Source organism: Pan troglodytes, chromosome 4 (assembly GCF_028858775.2).
Source record: "Pan troglodytes isolate AG18354 chromosome 4, NHGRI_mPanTro3-v2.0_pri, whole genome shotgun sequence".
NCBI lineage: Eukaryota > Metazoa > Chordata > Mammalia > Primates > Hominidae > Pan > Pan troglodytes.
In genome coordinates this window covers 121,194,980-121,213,950 of record NC_072402.2, presented here as the reverse complement: position 1 = coordinate 121,213,950, position 18,971 = coordinate 121,194,980, and the positions used below count along the sequence as shown (strand labels likewise).

Genomic DNA, 18,971 nt, shown 5'->3' with positions numbered 1-18,971 from the left:
GGAATCCAGACATATATTGGTAAGACTTTAAGTGGGGCAGAATTCCTGAAATCACAGGCAGGGGAATGAACCAGTGTTCTCCCCTCAATATTAGCCTATGTGCAATAATGACCACAGACAACATTTCTTCTGAGCATCTTACAAGTCCTAAATCATCGCCTTTATAAGTTGGATACTATTATTATCTTAAGGGTTTTTTTTTTTAGATGATAAAACTGAGACGCAGAAAAGTTAAATGACTTACCTAAGGTGACACAGTAATAAATGTAGAGCCCAAAATCAGACCCACCCAGACAATCTGACCCCAGACTTCTCTCTTTACCCCTTTACTATACTGCCTTGCAGTATTAAACACACTGGTCTGAGATCAATCAGGTTACCTATGTGACTTTCTATTTTCTTTCAGGAACATCGTCCAACCCTTATGAATCTAAGTAAACATTAGAAACTGTTTATATTATGATAAATTAATTAGCATTGAAAGTTTTCTTTTTTTTTTTTTTCCCCAAGACGCAGTCTCGCTCTGTTGCCTAGGCTAGAGTGCAGTGGTACCATCTCGGCTTACTGCAACCTCTACCTTCCGGGTTCAAGCGATTCTCTTGCCTCAGCCTCCCAAGTAGCTGGTAATAAAGGAGCCTGCCACCACGCCTGGCTAATTTTTTGTGTGTTTTTAGTAGAGATGGGGTTTCTCCATGTTGGCCAGGCTGGTTTCAAACTCCTGACCTCAAGTGATCTGCCCGCCTTGGCCTACCAAAGTGTTGGGATTATAGGCATGAGCCACCACGCCTATGAATTGCCTAGCCAAAAGTTGTCTAAGTATCATTGGATTTGCAAGAAAATGGCACTTTAGAATTATTTATTAATTTGACAACTGTATCTAAACACTCATGAATAGCTGTCAAATTAGTGAAGGTAAAAAATACAAAAAGAGTAGTTGAGGAAGCTTGGTATATGGAATGGACATGGAATGAGCAAAACCTAGTTCAATTTTGACTCTTTTGGCCACATATTTTACTATACTTACATTAATTTCCTTAATGAGAGGCTCTGAATCTAGTAGATGACAACAAAGGAAAGAGCTCCAAAAACATCGCCGGAAACATGCAGGGTTCATAGTAATCAGCTAGTTAGAGAAGCATAGAAAGGAAGTAGAATAGGGCATGGAGGGGAGCCTTCCTCTCTTTTAATCATTCTATGTTGTGAAAGCAGATGCATTATAGATTAAAGATGGTGTTTGCATCTAATAGGAGAAGGGTCTGGCTTGACCGTTAGGAAAGGTAGAAAAGCTTTTTAAACATAGCATTTTGATTTGTTTTTTTTTTTTAGTTATGGTCTTTCAGAATTCAGCCTGTCAGGGTTTGAGACCTTTTCCTTCAACCTTTTCGTCTGGGTTGTATTCTGTTTAAGTTTTTACTCCAGGCTGAAGGAACCTGGAGTCAAGAGTAAATTTACATTTCTTTCTGGCTTCTTGTGATAGGCAAAGGAGGAAAGGATCAGGGCCCCAAAACACTGCCTGGGATTAAATGCTGTATTAAGTTTGGGCCCAGCTCACAGGTACCTAAGGGGAGAGATCAGGAGGGACATACATCCTGGTAACTTTGCAGTGTATTTGTTGGTTACCGTATATTAAGGGCCAAATTTCTGAGTTTCACTTAAAAAATGATGATAGCACTGTATATCCTACTTACTTCCCGGAATTGTTTTCAAGATTAAATAAGATGATATACATGTAAGTTTTTAGAAAACTATGTAGATTATTTTAAATTAGTAAGTAATTATTCTTTAAACTATATATTTGTGTGCTATGGCTTTTCCATTAGTAGTTATGATTATCTTAATATAATAGGATTCTTTATTAATCACAAAAGCAGCAATTTTATAATATCTTTTGAAAGTAAGTATATTATACTACAATTTGTGCTCTGTAGTCTTATTCAAGTTGAATGACTTTTCATTTATATATTTTTTATTCTTTCCTAAATTTTGAGTGCCTTGAATTCAGGGAGTATTGGATTCATCTTTATTCCCAAGCTTCTGTCACTCAATAAAATTATGTGACCCAGATGAGTGAATACGCAACCAATCAGTGATTCACAGTCACCAAGGTACATATGTGAAGAAAATGTGATAAAATTTTCATCAAGTGAAAAATGTAGATTGTTAAATAATTTTTGAGAGAATAGAAGTTTTGGATTATTTGTTAAATGACTATACTAAATGTCTTCAGTTCTGGTTTAATGTGTTTGGAGGTTCATAAATTCTTTCAGGCTACTAGGATGCCCTTTTAGTTAAGATAAAACCCTATTTTACTAATGGTACCCTAGTGACCTCTGGACATTAGTGAAAACTGCCTAATTTATGCCTGTGGCTAATTCATTTATCAAATAAAGCCCCACCCAGAATACAGACATAAAGAGAAGCAGGGTTTAGATCACTCCAGGCGCAACTGAGCATCTGTTCAGTGCCCCAGGAGGCAAGATATTGAAAAACATATTTGAGAATGAAGAGATGTAGGGCCCTAATCCTGACTCTGCCACCAAACAGCTGTGCGACCTCAGCTGATCAAGCCTGTTTTCTAATCTTGAAACTCGCAGTGGATCTCAACCACTACTAATTTACCACAAATATATATATGTAGCATAGATGGCAGGCCTGAGTTTTTTGAACAAATTTTAAGACATTATTATAATGAAAGGAAGCACAAAACTCATAAAATTTTGTGTTTGCATTTTGTTGTTGTTTACTGTTTTTTTCTGTTATGGTGAGACCCAGGAGTTTGGTGGATTTATACCATATAAGAGGTTGAAAACCAATGGAACTGAATGATTCCTACTACATCTTCCACACTAAGGTTCTGTGAGTCTAGTTAATCACTGAATGTTTGTATGAAAGGAAACAAAGCTGGCCATGAGCCAGAATTTGTTCTAGTTGTCAAGCCAAAGCCTGCCCCTCAAAATAATGAGCTTTTAAAGTGGCTAAAACTGTTTTTATTCTTACAGTGAGCAGCTTGCTTATAATAAAAGGATAGCAGACTTCAAGAGTGTTCTATTCACTACAAATCTAATATCCACATCAAACGAATCTGCCATAGACAATTATAGTTGCAAAAATTAGAAATGATTGTCATAATTTTTCCCTTAGAGTTTAACCACATATGACAGGGAACTTTTTCAAAGTTATCTGCTATATTTTAAAAAGCCAACAATTTTCTTATTCTGTGTAAAATACAAAATTTCTTTCTAAAAAAATTAAATGAGACAAAATTATTGTTTTCTTCATCTCATTGAAGAAGAGAAAACAAGACAGTATGTTCCAATTAGCATAAATACACAATAGATATTTTCTGCTGCAGACTTAGATCTCTGATAGGAGACATTATGTCTGGTACAAGTTATCAGGAAAGGATCAAAAGTATTTTGTAGCATGACATAAACAAAGGCACAAAAAGCAGAAGGGAAAAGAAAACTGTAGCTACCACAGCAATAATGAAACAGCATAACATTTTACTAACCTTTCAAAATTTTCAAGATTCAGGAGTGACTCAAAAGCAGTGAGTTATTTTACAGAGATAAAATCAGAATCAGAACACTTTTAACAGTTCTAAAGGAGAGAAAAATAGAAACCAAATAATCATTATTAAAACTTGCAATGATTAAAATAATTAGAAATATTAAGGGGAAAAAGGAGTATGTGAAAGGACATGAATTGAAAACAAATGTATATGTGCCATTATATATTACCACAAATCCGCCTTTACCTCCAAGTAGACTAGCCTAGGTAATAGATTGATCTAGCTCTAATTTATATGAACTGGATCATGGAAGGATAAGATTTCTAGAAGAAAGTTATAAATCTATTAGTCAGTGTTTTCAGAACTGAGAACTGTTGCAATATATATATACTGGTTGGGAGACAATTCTCCATGGGTCTTTCACATTTATGCACATATTGTGACTGCCCTTTTTTGTGGATAATCTCAAGGGTGTTTGTATAGTGAATGGACTTGGCAAATGGAGAAAGTGTTGTGCTTCTGAACAAAGGTTTGCTTACAGCCTTAGAAGATAGAGACAGTGTCAAGCCTCTGGGGCAATGGACAGGCATGCCTAATATCCAGTATAACAAAGAGAATATCTCATTCCAAAGCAAAGGGCAGGCGTGCTCACTGCCCATTGTAAAAGATTCTGGCTCTCTAAGTTCAGGTTCCTTTCCTGGAACACAACCAACAGTGTGTTACAGCTGTCATCTGCCCCATTTGTGTTGTCCTGTAAGAGTTGGGGCTCAGAGAACCAGCACAAAAATTCTGACACTGGCTCCTGCTATCTTTCATCTCTGGTCCAGGAATCTTGTCTTTTTTTCAGCATCCATGAAACTGTGGCAGCATAACTTGTAAGCCAGAAAGCAGGGTAAAAATCTCAGAACCTTCACAGTTCCTGACAACACTGACATTTGTAATTAACATCATTGTCTCTTCTCTGGAGTTCTAGTAAATAGAAACATTTCATGTGTTTAAAATGGATAATTTTTCAGAATGTTTAAACAGTAGTTTTACTGTCATATGGAGAGGAGATACAGAGGTATGTACACAATTTGGTCACCCCAATAAGCCCTTAGAAGTACCAGTACTTGCATATCTAGAAATTCTGTATTGTCTGGGTCCTTAGAGTTGATACAGCCTAGGGACTAACAAAACTCATATGAGATCGATAAAGAGTTCATAATGCCTCTGCGTTCATTTACATCAAAAAATATAATCTCCGGCCAGGTGCGGTGACTCACGCCTGTACTCCCAGCATTTTGGGAGGCCAAGGCAGGCAGTTTGCTTGAGCCCAAGAGTTCGAGACGTGCCTGGGCAACATGGCAAATCCCTGCCTCTACAAAAAAATATATAAAAATTAGCCAGGCCTGGGGTTGCATGCCTGTAGTCCCAGCTCCATGGGAGGCTGAGGTGGGAGGATCACTTGAGCCTGGGAAGTCGAGGCTGCAGTGAGCCATGATCATGCCACTGTGCTCCAGCCTGGACATCAGAGCAAGACCCTGGTCTCAAGAAAAAAATACATAATTTCCAAGAAAAAAATACATAATTTCCAAGTGGATCAGAAGTTTGCCAGAAAAAGAACAAGTAAGTGCAACTCTTACATGCAAATCAAATGTAACAATTAAAGAGATAAATGCTCTCAATGATTAGCCTCACCAAGTCTGGTACATGCATGACCACTCAGTCCAGGTTGATTATTCATATCACTTCGTCAATGTGCTCCCTTTTGTGAGTAATGCTGAATAACCACAGATTTTACTTTGGAAGATGTTCTTTTTCCAAAAATCCATACAGATCATTCCCTCCCTATAAATACCTATTTTCTTCAGACAGAGAGCAATTCCACTGATTAAGTTTTAGCTTTCATTGTCACAATTTCTTTCTAGTAATTTAATTTCATTGAAGATACAACCTTTGTACTTTGGCCAGACTCGGTTGTTCCCAAACCTCTTCTGCTACTCATTTAGAGATAATAAAATGTCTAGTTTCACTAGTTGTGTTTTCACTTTCAAATTCGTTCTGACTTTCTTAAGCTTACATTCTAAAAACATGAAATTAGGCGTAGATTATGTGGTTTTCATTCTTTTGTTTTCAAGGTGTGGTTCCCAGGCCACTATCATTGGCATCACCTGGGAACCTATTAGAACTGCAGCTTCTGGTTCTCTACCCTAAACCTATTGAATCTGAAATTCTGGAGGAGGAACCCAGTAACCTCTGGTTTAATGTGCCTGCAGCTGATTCTAAGGCATGCTAAAGAGCCACCATATTAGTTAAATCTCACTAGATGAATAAAGTGAATTCATCTAGAGGGCTGTTGAAATTATTGAAAAATATGTAATCTGCTTAATTAAAAACAATATGGTCATTGACTGGAAATATTTTGTTGTGTATGAAAAATCTGCTAATCATGTTAATATTTGCTATCATTGGGAGAAGCTGGATGGAGAATGCATAGTACCTCTCTGTACTATTTTTATTATTGATTTATTTAGAGACAGGGTCTTACTCTGTTATCCAGGCTGGACTGCAGTGGCACAATCTTGGTTCACTGCAGCCTCAACCTCCAGGACTCAAACAATCCTCCCACCTCAGTCTCCCGAGTAAGCAGGACTACAGGCGCATGCCACCATACCAGGCTTTTGCTCTTTTTTTTTTTTTTTTTTTTCTGCAGCGATGGGGTCTCACCATGTTGCATAGCCTGGTCTTGAACTCTTGAACTTCTGGGCTGAAGTGATCTACCTACCTCTGCCTCCCAAAATGCTGGGATTACAGGTGTGAACCACCATGCCTTACCTGTACTATTTTTATAACTTGTTGTGAGTCTATAATTATTTCAAAATTAAAAATTAAAAAACCTTTAAAATATATTTTTATTATTAAGGGAATTTGCTTTCATATAGGAAGAATTAAAGTAGCCTCGTGGCACATAAATGAGAAAACAAAGATGTTCACCTATGCTATCTGTGTTATACTGAAATCTCCCTTATGCTTTTTTTCATCCTATCAATGAGAGGGAAAGTGAGTAACACATCAGTTCTAAAGATCCAATGTCTACTTGGGCACTATATGACAAACCAAAAACAAGTTGATATTCCCCCCAAATTAAAAAAATTGCAGAATGTGTAATTATATTCACAAAAACTTTTGTAATTAATAAATATCAGAGTTTAATTCACAAAAGTATAGGTGTTAAGTTTTACAGATTTTCAACAGGATTGTGCTTCAAAGGATAAAATTGACCACGTTAAAGGTTGGATGATTTTTCTGTTCTTGCCCTCAAAGGAGCAGGTGCCAAATGGAATTAGACATGCAAAAACTATGCCAATTTCGGACATTTTTAAAGGAACTCTGTGTGAAAATTTTCCATCATATATGGTTTGAGACCAAAACATTCTAATATGGTAAAAATTAATATAATAGCTTTCATACACACAGTAAAATACCCAATGTAATTTTTTCATGACTGTGCGACTCATGTGTACAGTATATTGCTGTATACTGAAGGACACAAAGCCCCAGCCCAGGTCTAGCAGTGCCTGTAAGAGCACAGACTCCATCAGAGCTCTCTGATGATCAGGTGTTCACACAGTTGCCATTAATGGCCTTTTCATTTGTTTGTTTTTAATTAATAAACTTTGTCTTAGAGCAGTTTTAGGTTTACAGAAAATATGAGTGGAAAGTACAGAATTCCCATATACTCCCTGTCCTCACTCCGTCTCCCTACCCTCTACAGTTTCTTCTGTCATTAGCATCTGGCATTAGTGTGGTATATTTAATGAGCCAGTATTGATACATTATTATTAACTAAAGTCTACAGTTTATGACTGGGTTCACCTTTTTGTGTTGTACAGTCTATGGGCTTGACAAATGTATAATGACATGTATCCACCATTACAGCATCATAGAGATCAGTATTACTGCCCTAAAAATCCCCTGTACTCCACCTATTCCTTCCTTCCTCCCTTACTCCCGCCTCAAACCCTTGGCAACAACTGTTTTTTGTTTATTTGTTTGTTTTTTACTGTCTTCATAGTTTTGCCTTTTCATGTAGTTGGAAGCACAGTATGTAGCTTTTTTAGATGTGTATTTAAGACATGTATTTAAGCAATCTGCGGTTAAATTTCCCCCTTCTCTTTTCATGACTTTGTAGCTCATTTCCTTTTATCTTTGCATGAATGTACCACAGTTAGTTTATTCATTTACCTATTGAAGGACATCAGTATTGCTACTCTGTGCCCCCTCCCCTTTTTTCTTTTCTCTTATTTTCACAGGTGTTCAACTGTGGCCCTTTTAAAGATCAAAAACAGCACTTTTATGAGGTATTACCGGCTTATTTATTAAGTACTCCAGTGTGATTCTCACTTTATGCAGAAGGAAATATAGCAGGTAGGATAGGCAGAGATTTTCTCCATTCCAGACTCAAGAGAGTCCCAAATCTTTCTAGCACAAAACAAAGCTTTAATCATAGTAAGTAGGGATTTCTGAAAAGAACTTAATGTTTATGGCTGTTTCCACTTTAATCTCAGCTACTAATTAATACCCTTTCAGCAAGTAAACTTTGAGACTCAAGCCTGAATCAAACTTGTATTTCTAAAACTTTGTAAATATTGTTGGTAGTTTTCTAAAGAGATGTTCACTGAAAATAACAACAGAAGGTAACGCTGGATTGTAGGAAAGGTATTCATTTTCTTCTAGCTTTCCAGTAAATGGAGATAGACTTTTAAATTCCATTTCCGCCCCTTAAAAAAAAATCTCTGCAAAGAGAAACAGATGGTTTTCTCTTCCTAGCACACCTGTGTTACTGGTTACGCTTACTCAGACAAAGCTTTAGACACAAAAGACTCGCACTGGTTTACTAAAAAAAAAACCTGTATAATTATAATACACATGTTCTTCTACAAAGTGTAAGGGAACTGAGGTGTTTTCCAGTTTTTTTTTAAAAAAAACTACAATTGTCATTAATAAAAGATTTTACTTAAAAAATAAAGGGAGATCAACTGCCTTTTATTCTAACCACAAAAGTAAAACATGTTTGGTCAGGTGTGGTGGTTCACACCTGTAATCCCAATACTTTAAGATCTGTTGAGCCCAGGAGGTTGAGGCTGCAGTGGGACATGGCTGTGCCATTGCACTCTAGCCTGGGCAACAGAACAAGAAAGACCCGGTCTTTATAGATATATATATAATTTCTAATAGTTGTTATCTAATAAATTTGGTTATTTAGTGGCAATGAAAATCAAGGCAAACTAAAGAGTGCAAAACTGATTTATTTATGCATATACACTGCTTTCAGCTTATAGTCCTTGTAAATTCTTCTTCTGCAGTCTAGTAGTATACAATGTTGACTTTCTGTATCATTTACGGAAAACAAAAGGAACTCAAGAAGTGAAATAGCATAACAGTATTCTCCCTTTGTGAAAATTATGTAGCCACCTGTGTCCCCAGTTATAGTTTAGGTATTCCACATAATAGCGGGGATAGCAAGCCACTCTCACTTAATGCTTTTCCATTGTTTCCTGAGGAACATGGTAAATTCACACACCTACTCAACTAAATCTCCAGGTTTTGCACTATACCAGGGGCTCTAAAGAATGTGATGAACAGGCAGAGAAAAAAACTCTCCATATTCTCTCTGAGCAGAGAAAATAGGTAGGTGCCATCCTCACTATTTTGCAGAGAAGACTGAAAAACTAGATCAGAAGTATAGCATATGTAGGCTTATTGCCATGGTATAGATTTTTTTGGATTTTTATATTGATTTTCAAAATAGGGAATTTTTTGTTAATTTTTCAATTCATCGGAGACATAATACAATATATACAGATTGTATATAAAAAGAATAAGTGGAAACTTAGGCTTAAGTTGCATCAATAAACAGACCTAACACAGCATTTTTTAGTCTTTATTATCTGTAAAAAAGAACACAATTCAAGAAGAGAAGAACCATCGTATTTAATCTAGCTCTCCTCTCACTCCCTTCTAGCAGAATAATCTTTTTACTTAATGTGTATGTCTGTGACACAATCTGCTCTTGTAAGACATACAATCATTCACCCAGATCAAGCCATGAGTAATGCAAGATGAAAAATACACACATGAATTTCTTCTTCCTCTAACTTTAATTGTCTCTTAGAGAAAGAGTAGAGGATGCCAAACCTTTGTATAAATCAGAATAAAATGTGATTTTTAAAATGTGTGTAAAATCCTGTCTTGTCCATATAGTTACTGCTTGGTTCAGGTGGATGTTTTATTTCCTAATTAGATTGTAAACTCCTTTTGGGGAGTGAATTTATCTCATCATCTTTTTTTATTCCCTTATAGTATATACAATGAATATTTGTTTACAGATTGCTTTGCAAGTCTTCAGGTAAATGAGCTAAAAGTAATGAGAAGCATGTAATAAAATATACTCATAATAAAAGTTAGTGCCTTGAAACAATATTACTCTATATTAAATAATTCTGAGGACAGGCTCAGTAACTCAGGCCTGTAATCCCAGTACACTGAGGGGCTGAGGTGGGAGGATACTTAAGGCCAGGTGTTGGAGACCAGACTGGGAAACATAGCAAGACCCATCTCTACAAATAATAATAATAATAAAATAAATAAATTTAAATGTTAGCAGGGCATAGTGGTGTACATCTATAATTCTAGCTACTCGGAGGCTGAGGTGGAAGAATCGCTTGAGCCCAGGAGTTCCAGTTGACTGAGAGCTATGATTGCCACTGCATCCAGCCTGGGTAACAGAGAGAGACTCTGCCTCTAAAAAAATAAAAATAAATTCTGGGGCAATGGCTCACACCTCTAATCCCAGCACTGTGGGAGGCCCAGCGGGCAAATCCTTTTAGCTCTGCAGTTGGAAGCCAGCCTGGCCAACATGGTGAAACCCAGTCTCTACTAAAAATACAAAAAAATTTTACCCGGGCATGGTGGCATGTGCCTGTAGTCCCAGCTACTCTGGAGTCTGAGGTGGGAGAATGGCTTAAACCTGGGAGGTCGAGGTCGAGCCAAGATCATGCCACTGCACTCCAATCTGGGCAACAATGTGAGACCCTGTCTCAAAAAAAAAAAAAAAAATATATATATATATATATATATATATATATATATAAAATAAATATAAAGTTTAAAAATCTGAAAGACAGGGTTTATTTGAAAATAAAGACATTTCTAAGTTTTCATAGAGTGTAGTGAACCTCCACTAAACATAGGCCATTATATATTCTGCATATGTATATTGTATACATATATGTGTGTGCGTGCATTCCCTATCATGTTTGAAAATAACTTTTTGTCTCAAACATGATAAATAATCAAAAATAGAAATATACCATTTTATAACTGTTTCACTCTTAGGTAAGACTAAATTATTAAAAACTTTTATTTTTCTTGCAAAAATAACAATAAAAATGGAAATTTGACCATCAGCTATTTGTTCTCCCATAAAAGGCTGTCAATGCATATATCTCTAAAGCTAAACTGGAATTTTAAGTTTTCTTTGCCTCCCTCTTTAACTACAACCCTTTATATTCAGAGGAGCAAAGAGTGTAGTGTCTGTTTCTGAAACACACACACACACACACACACACACATACACACACAGCTTCCAGATGGCAGGTGATTAAAAGATATTTACTACATGCATTTTTCTTTCAGTGTTTTACTTAGATGCTTATACAAATCAGTAACAATTTGAAGTTTTCATCGTAACTTATGTTAATACCACTATCCTAGATAGGCCTTTACTAATGGATTAAGATATGGAATGCTGTTAAATGCATAATAGTCTTAATTTAAAAAAATATTTTTAATGCTATAATAACTATTTACAACAAATGCCTGGATTGGCCTACATAATGAACTGTGAGTTAATTATACATAAAATAGATTGACCAGATTTGAACACTGAAATTCTAAAATTAAAAAAATAGGCTGTGAATTTTATAACTACTATAGTATAATATGAGTATTTCAAACACATGTTTTGGTGGTCAGATTTTTTTTTAAATAGGAATCAACATAGCACACAGAAAAAAAAAGGTAGTAAGAAAACCAATGATTTGCATGATCTACTTTTGCCTGAATAGTCCATCCTCTGCCAACTAAACATATTCAATTTTTCTGTATCTTGGAACCAATCATTAAAATGATGATAATATTTACTAGGCACTTACATGCCAGGCACTATGGTAGTTCATTGAATCCTTAAAACAACATTATGAAGTAGATATTACTAAAGCCATTTTACAAATGAGAAACCTGAGGCCTAGGAAAAGGTTAAATAACTTGCCCAAGGTCATGGAGCTAGTGATTCAAATCTAGCTGCTCTAGCTTTACAGCTGAGATTCAAATCTAGCTGCTCTAGCTTTATAGTCTACGCCCTTAGCTCCTGTTCCATTGCTTCAAAAATATGTATGGAGCAAGGACAACGTGTCAGGTACCCTGCTGGACGCTGAGGAAAACATAGCTGTGTATTTTCTGACCCCAGTGTAGCCTAGTAGGAAAGACAGACAACAAAAAATAAGACAAATGACTAAAATAATTACAGATTTATGTATATGGCTACAGCACAGGCATACAGCTCCTAGGCTTGGGGTGGCACTGAGTCAGATGGTTCTTCCTGACATCACTGTGTCATCTAGTTCCTGCAGTAGCATCTCTTTGATGTTCTTCTGTCCTGCACTGTCTCAGTTTTCAAGAAGGTTGAAGTAACAGAATACAGGAAAGCATTTGATTTGTGTCATTGACAAATGTGTCAGCTGAATTGTTCATCTAACCCATAACAGAAGCTAGAGGGAATTATGCCAGAAGGGATGATTCCAGTTCCATTACAGAAATTTACTGCCTCCCTCAGAAGTCAAATTACTAACCCTCAAAGTACCCCAACTGGGCATCAGGCCCACCTGGCATGTAGGGCCATGCGTGTTTAGTTTGTACCCTGGTACAGTGGCTTTCAGTTGATGTAGACTAACTGATTATTATCTTATTTATGGCTAATTTTATGATTTTATGGGGGCATCATTTTGGAATAAGGTCCAATTGCATCTTATGGCAAGAGCTACACCTCTGAGGATATTGTCAATCAGATTTATAACTCCATTTAAGTGTAGGGCTGTTTCCACCATTGAAGTATGTACATGATTATTTAAATGATACACAGGAGTGCCTTTAATTGCTTGACTGGAACAGGTTCCTTCCACAGTCATGTACCGCATAATGACATTTCAGTCAATGATGGACTGCATGTATGACAGTGACCCCATAAGATTATAATAGAGCTGAAAAATTCCTACTGCCTAGTGATGTTGTAGCTGTAGTAACATCATAGTGCAACACATTACTCAAGTGTTTGTGGTGATGCTGATGCAAACAAACCTATTGTGCTGCCAGTCTTATAAAAGTATAATATATGCAATCATGTACAATTCATAATTCTTGATAATAAATGAGTATGTTACTGGGTTATGTATTTACTATGCTATACTCTTTATCATTATTTTAGTGTTTACTCCCTCTACTTATTAAAAAAAAAGTTAACTGTAAAGCAGCCTCAGACAGGTCATTCAGGAGGTATTTCAGAAGAAGGCATTGTTACCACAGGAGAGGACAGCTCCATGTGTGTAATTGCCCCTGAAGACCTTCCAGTGAGACAAGATGTGGAAGTGGAAGATAGTCATACTGATGATCCTGACCCTGTGTAGGCCTAGACTAGTGTGTGTGTTTGTGTTTCAGTTTTTTAAAAAATGTTTTAAAATTAAAAAAATTTAAATAGAAAAATGTTTATGGAATAAAAATATAAAGAAAGGAAACTTTTCGTACAGCCTGTACAATATATTTGCGTTTCAAGCTAACTATTACAAAGAGTCAAAAGCTAAAAAAAACTTTAAAGTTTATAAAGTAAAAAAAAAAAAAAAACACAGTAAGCTAAGGCTACTTTATTATTGAAGAAATAAATTTTTAAATAAACAGTGTAGCCTAAGTATACAGTATTTACAAAGCCGATAGTAGTGTACAGTAGTGTTCTAGGCCTTCACATTCACTCACCACTCACTGACTCACCCAGAGCAACTTCAAGTCCTGCAAATTCCATTCACGGTAAGTGCCCTAAATAGGTATGCCAATTTTCTCTTTTATACCATGTTTTTACTGCACCTTTTCTATGTTTAGATAGGTTTAAATACACAAATATTTACTATTATGTTACAATTGCCTACAGCATTCAGTACAGTACATGTGTAGAGGTTTATAGGCTAGGAGCAATAGACTATATCATATAGCCTGGGTGTGTAGTAGGCTGTACCATTTAGGTTTGTGTAAGTGCACTCTCTGATGTTTGCACATGATGAACTTGCCTAACGATGCATTTCTCAGAATGTATCCTGTCATTAAACAATGCACATATACTCACTGGCTGTCTCCCTACGCATGATTTCCACCAGGAATCTTAGAAATCGCCATACCAGCAAAGAAACAAATCCAGATGGTCTCTACGTGTGGTCTAGGCCTTAGCGCCTCTGTAATACTTCAGGAAGCAAGTCAAAGCACTTATACAAAATCTGTATCTCTGAATGTTTTTCCACTTGAGAAATGTATTGGTTTTCTAGGGCTGCCATAAGAAAGTACCATGGAACATGTGACTTAAACAACAGAAATGCATTTTCTCACAATTCTGGAGGCTAGAGGTCCAAGATCAAGGTGTCAGCAAGGCTGGTTTCTTCTGAGGCCTCTTGGCTTGCAGATGGTTGTCATGTCCTGTGTCTTCACATGTCTCTCCTCTGTGTCCTAATCTCTTTTTACAAGGTAACCAGTCATAGGGCCCACTCTAATGGCCTCATTTTAACTTAATTACTTCATCAAAGGCCCTATTTTCAAACACAGTCATATTCTGAGGTTCTGGGGGTTAGGACTTCAACAGATGAATTCTGGAGGGACACAAGCCAGCCTGTATCAGGACAGTTCATCAGATGGGAGAGCATTCCCTGACCAACATGTCATTCAGTTATAGAGTGTAGGGGTTCATGGTAACTCCTCAATTCCTGAACAGTTTCCAAGGCTGGCCTAGGGCAACAGCCAGGTCTGCTCCCTAACGCTTTACACAGGGCAGCTGCCTCCAGCAAGTGTTTGCTAGAGGGGTGTGCACCCCGGGAAAGGAAGTGAGGTAGTAAAAATAATATCGAATCATATAGAGAAAGTGACTCAATGTGCTTGCAGTTCTTCTGAGGAAGTCCTTGAACAGTACCAGTTTGTTAAAGCTTTTAACTATGCTAAAATGCTAACTCCTCCTACCTACTCCCTAACCTTTTTTTTTTTTCTAAACAAACAGAAATCAAGCCTCAGGCTCAAGAGCCTTTGGCAAGCAGCAGCAACTAGCCTTAACTAAATACTTTTTAAAATTGTTTTCTGTTTGTTTTCATTGAATTAATGAGGTTGCCTTGCATATCTATTTGTGGTAAATGATACAGTTTCTTAAAATTAAAATATTAATATGATTTTATTTAACAAATATTTAAAGAAGTGAATCATTTCCAAAAATATTAATGATAGCACAGGTGGTAGGCAGATATGGAAAAATCATGAAGGTAGTCTACAAGGGATCTAAAGTCTTGGAAATGCTGCTGTACGATAAAAACAGAAATACTGGTTTTAGTTACTCTGGAGTTGTCCACTAAGGGACACTTCTTAGAGCAATGGCACTTCCAGCTCTACCCTGAGCCACCATTCTCAGTACTGCAGTCAACACTTGTTTCGTGGGCCTGGTTGGTTTAAAGGCAATGTCAACTTCTTGCAACAATGACTGGGCCTGAGCAAGTCAGCTGTGGCATTCCCCTAGCCACAGGACTAGTTCAGAAATGAGCATGAGGGCCAATGAGAGCCAGTGAGATTCCAGCTGCTTGGAAAGAAATGTTCTTGCTTTTAGGAGAAAACTCCTAGAAGAGACATCCCCTCTTTCTCTGGCAGTCTGGCATGCTATTGCAATGCCCAGGACTCTTACAGCCTGGCTTCAGGGAGGGAAGCTGACCTGAGAATGAAACAACTTAGAGAAGACAGCACAAATGAAAAATTTGCACTAATCCTAAAACCCTTCCTACTTCTAAAGTATCAAAGGCATACATTTTCTTATTCTGTAAGCCAATTGGGGTAAAGTTTTCCATGTCTTGCAGCTGAAAGCACACTAATACTGATACAATATATATAATATTGAAGAATTATTCAAAAATATATATGTATCATCTAACTTACCACACCATAGGTTTTGTGTGAATTGAGTTTCGCTTCATAGGTTGGAATGAATAAGAAAAAAGAAGTGGCTTTAGTCTATCTAGTCTTGATTGAAGTTAATTACCTAAAATAGCGTCTTAAATATTAATTCTAAAAGTTTCCATTAAATACAGCATCATAACATGGTTAAGTTATAAGAGATGATGGCTTTTAGCAATCACAAAATGTCAATGATTTTCAGCAAATCTCAATAATAGGATTTATGCTTAAACTATGTTTTACCTGTATTATCCTTGGGATCTAATCTGAAAATATCAATGCTGATAAGAAGTGATTAAAATACATTCTTTGTGAATAATTTATGTATCACATCATCAAGCTGAAGAATTACATTAAAGAGAGAGTTCAATAACTGTAGTAACACTGGAAGAATAATCCTTATGTTTTTTAAAGTGGTGTCTTTTCAGATGGCTCATTCAGTCCTTTAAATTTATTGAAATATTTTAAAATAGCAACATTAACACTACAACATTTAAGGTGAGTTCCTTTTTCCCTCTTTAGTAAAATTATGTTATATTCTATTTTGTAATTCGCATGTCTAGGAAGTCAGTACCTTTAGACTGAGAGGAGGAGAGGAGGTGATGAAAAACAGATGCAAGATAATCACGCGATGATTTTCTAGGAGAAATGTAACTGCCTTGAAAGTATATGTTTTTGAAGATTACTTAGGTGCCAAAATAATTGTGGCATACCTGTATTACATTTTGATAGAAAAATCATCTGACCTTCAAACATGCTTATTTGGGGGTTTCCAATTTCTCTTCATTAAACTCAGCAGTATTTATTTTGCAGACTGCAGATCCACAGGCATATTGCCACCCATCTTCCATTATTTACTTATATTTAATTTGCTAGATTCATACATTTCTACATATTATAACAGCATATGGCCACAGCGGAAATAAAGTATTCAAGCTGGCTGAATATTGATCATCGAGATTTAAATTGATTTCCATTTTGCTGACACAAGAAAGTAGGAAAAAAGATTGCTACACCAAAAGAGAAAGCTCTTAAATTAAGGAAAAATGCATTAAATTGGCTCTATTCTTTTTGGTTGTGGAGTTCATGTTTGAGATTTTAGGAGGGAGGGCAATATCTGAACTACCAACTAATTAGACAACTAATGTGAGATGATTTGTAGGTTCTACTTCTAAAAATCTAAAACATTTGAATCCAAGGAGACTTTGTTTAGGGGAAGAGGGCTTGTAAACAAAATATCTTAATGAGTAAAGTTTTGATTGAAATAAATGCCATAGATGGATATATTATTAACTTTGAATAAAGCCACGGTCAACCTATTTGAGGGGGGTGGGGAGATGAAGAATGTAGTGAATAATTTTTCTCTCATTACTGGATATCTAGTTCAAATATGTTTGATTTAAATAGATTTGAAGTTAATGAACAAGAAAAACTGCTATGAAGTTCCACCTCTTTGTATGAAAATGATAACATTAGGGACCCATACTCATGAAAACCAGGTTGGGCAAGGAGAAAGGTAAATTGATCTAGGCAGAAACACTTTAGGGGAAAGAACAAGAAAGGAAACATGACCGCACTAGTAAGATGAGTGCTCCCTAAGCTCTACTCTTAGAAGTGGTAAGTTGACTATTTGCATGGGATGACAATTGGATCTATTGAGCTGCATTTGTTATACCATTTAATGCTTTTTAAGTGGAAGCAAACTCAAGCCCTGGAATGTCTGCTCAGTTTTCCTAAAACTTAGAAGCTTACTTTAATTTAAAAAAAAGAAAAAGAAAAAGAAATCACCAGCAAACTCTACTGAAAATAGATATTTGATAAATTTATTTGATTCCCCTGTGTACATTCAGAGGTAAATTTTTCAAGATAAACAACAATGTGGATTGGGGCATTTGAAATTTGAGGAAACTCCTGGGAATCTTATGGTGCCTAATGGTTCTACTTTGGTCCAGTTAGGAAACAGGAGAAAGACCTTGAAAACCTCTGATTTCCACATAAAAATTGAAGTTTAAAAGTTTGACAAATGGAGAAAGCTACTAGCCAAATACAATAAAATATTATAACATTTTATTGTGAAGAAATGAATATTCCAAGAAAGTGTTTAATATTTTGATTCATTTACTTTACAAAAGAGGATATTACTCAAATATATCACATCGGGTTAGATTTCACAGTCAGTCCATCTACTGGCTAAAATCTATTATGTATCATATTGAGCACTTATTGTACTCCAAGCACTATTCTAGGCCCTGGGGATAGAGAGGTAAACAGGTGAACAAACAAGATGCCTATCTCAGGTAACTTAATAGATTGTACTTCATTGGCACTTGTGCTAGCAATATAATGACACTAATTTAAACAAGGATTTAGGATGCACTATATCAAAAGTCTTAAAATTCACAATAAGGAAATAATAACAAACACATTTTATGTGTGTGTGTGTGTGTGTGTGTGTGTGTGTATATATATATATATTTTTAGACGGAGTCTTACTCTGTCACTCAGGCTGGAGAGCAGTGGCGTGATCTTGGTTCACTGCAACCTCTGCCCCTAGGTTCAAGCGATTCTCCTGCCGCAGCCTCCCAAGTAGCTGGGACTACAGGCGCCCGCCACCAGGCCCGGCTAATTTTTGTATTTTTAGGAGAGATGGGGTTTCACCATGTTGGCCAGGGTGGTCTTGAACTCCTGACCTTGTGATCCGCCCGTCTTGGCCTCCCAAAGTGCTGGGATTACAGGCATGAGCCACCACACCCGGCTAATAAAATATCTTTTTAACTTCACCCTGCTCAATAGACATCATTTTAGTGTGTTCATATTCCTTGATAGAGAGAACCCAGTTTGTTAATAAATGCTGCCTGGATAGTAGACAAAACTATAATAGTCTCTATCTTGATCCTTTGTAAATGTTATATAAATAAGAAGTAGTAGAAGTGGCTGACAAATACATAATTTCAAAAAACATTCAGAAAACGCCACTCATTGTATTAGTGGGTATTCGTTTAAGTTCTTCAGATGTCTAGATTTTTAACCCCCCTCTCCTCCCCCTCCCTTCCCTCTCTCCCTCTCCCTTTCCCTTCCTTGTCTCTTTCTTTCTCTTGTCCCTCTCTCACTCCCTAATGGAATATCCTCTGGTTGTCAGGCTTCTTGTGGTACTGCCAATGAAAACACTAATATAACA

At 36.5% G+C, this 18,971-nt stretch overlaps 1 pseudogene; it reads left to right on the top strand.

Annotated features, from left to right (window-relative positions):
* LOC742424 (high mobility group protein B3-like) overlaps positions 1 to 13,236 on the top strand; it is a 43,113-nt pseudogene extending 29,877 nt beyond the window's left edge.
* The last annotated feature ends 5,735 nt before the right edge of the window (positions 13,237 to 18,971 follow it).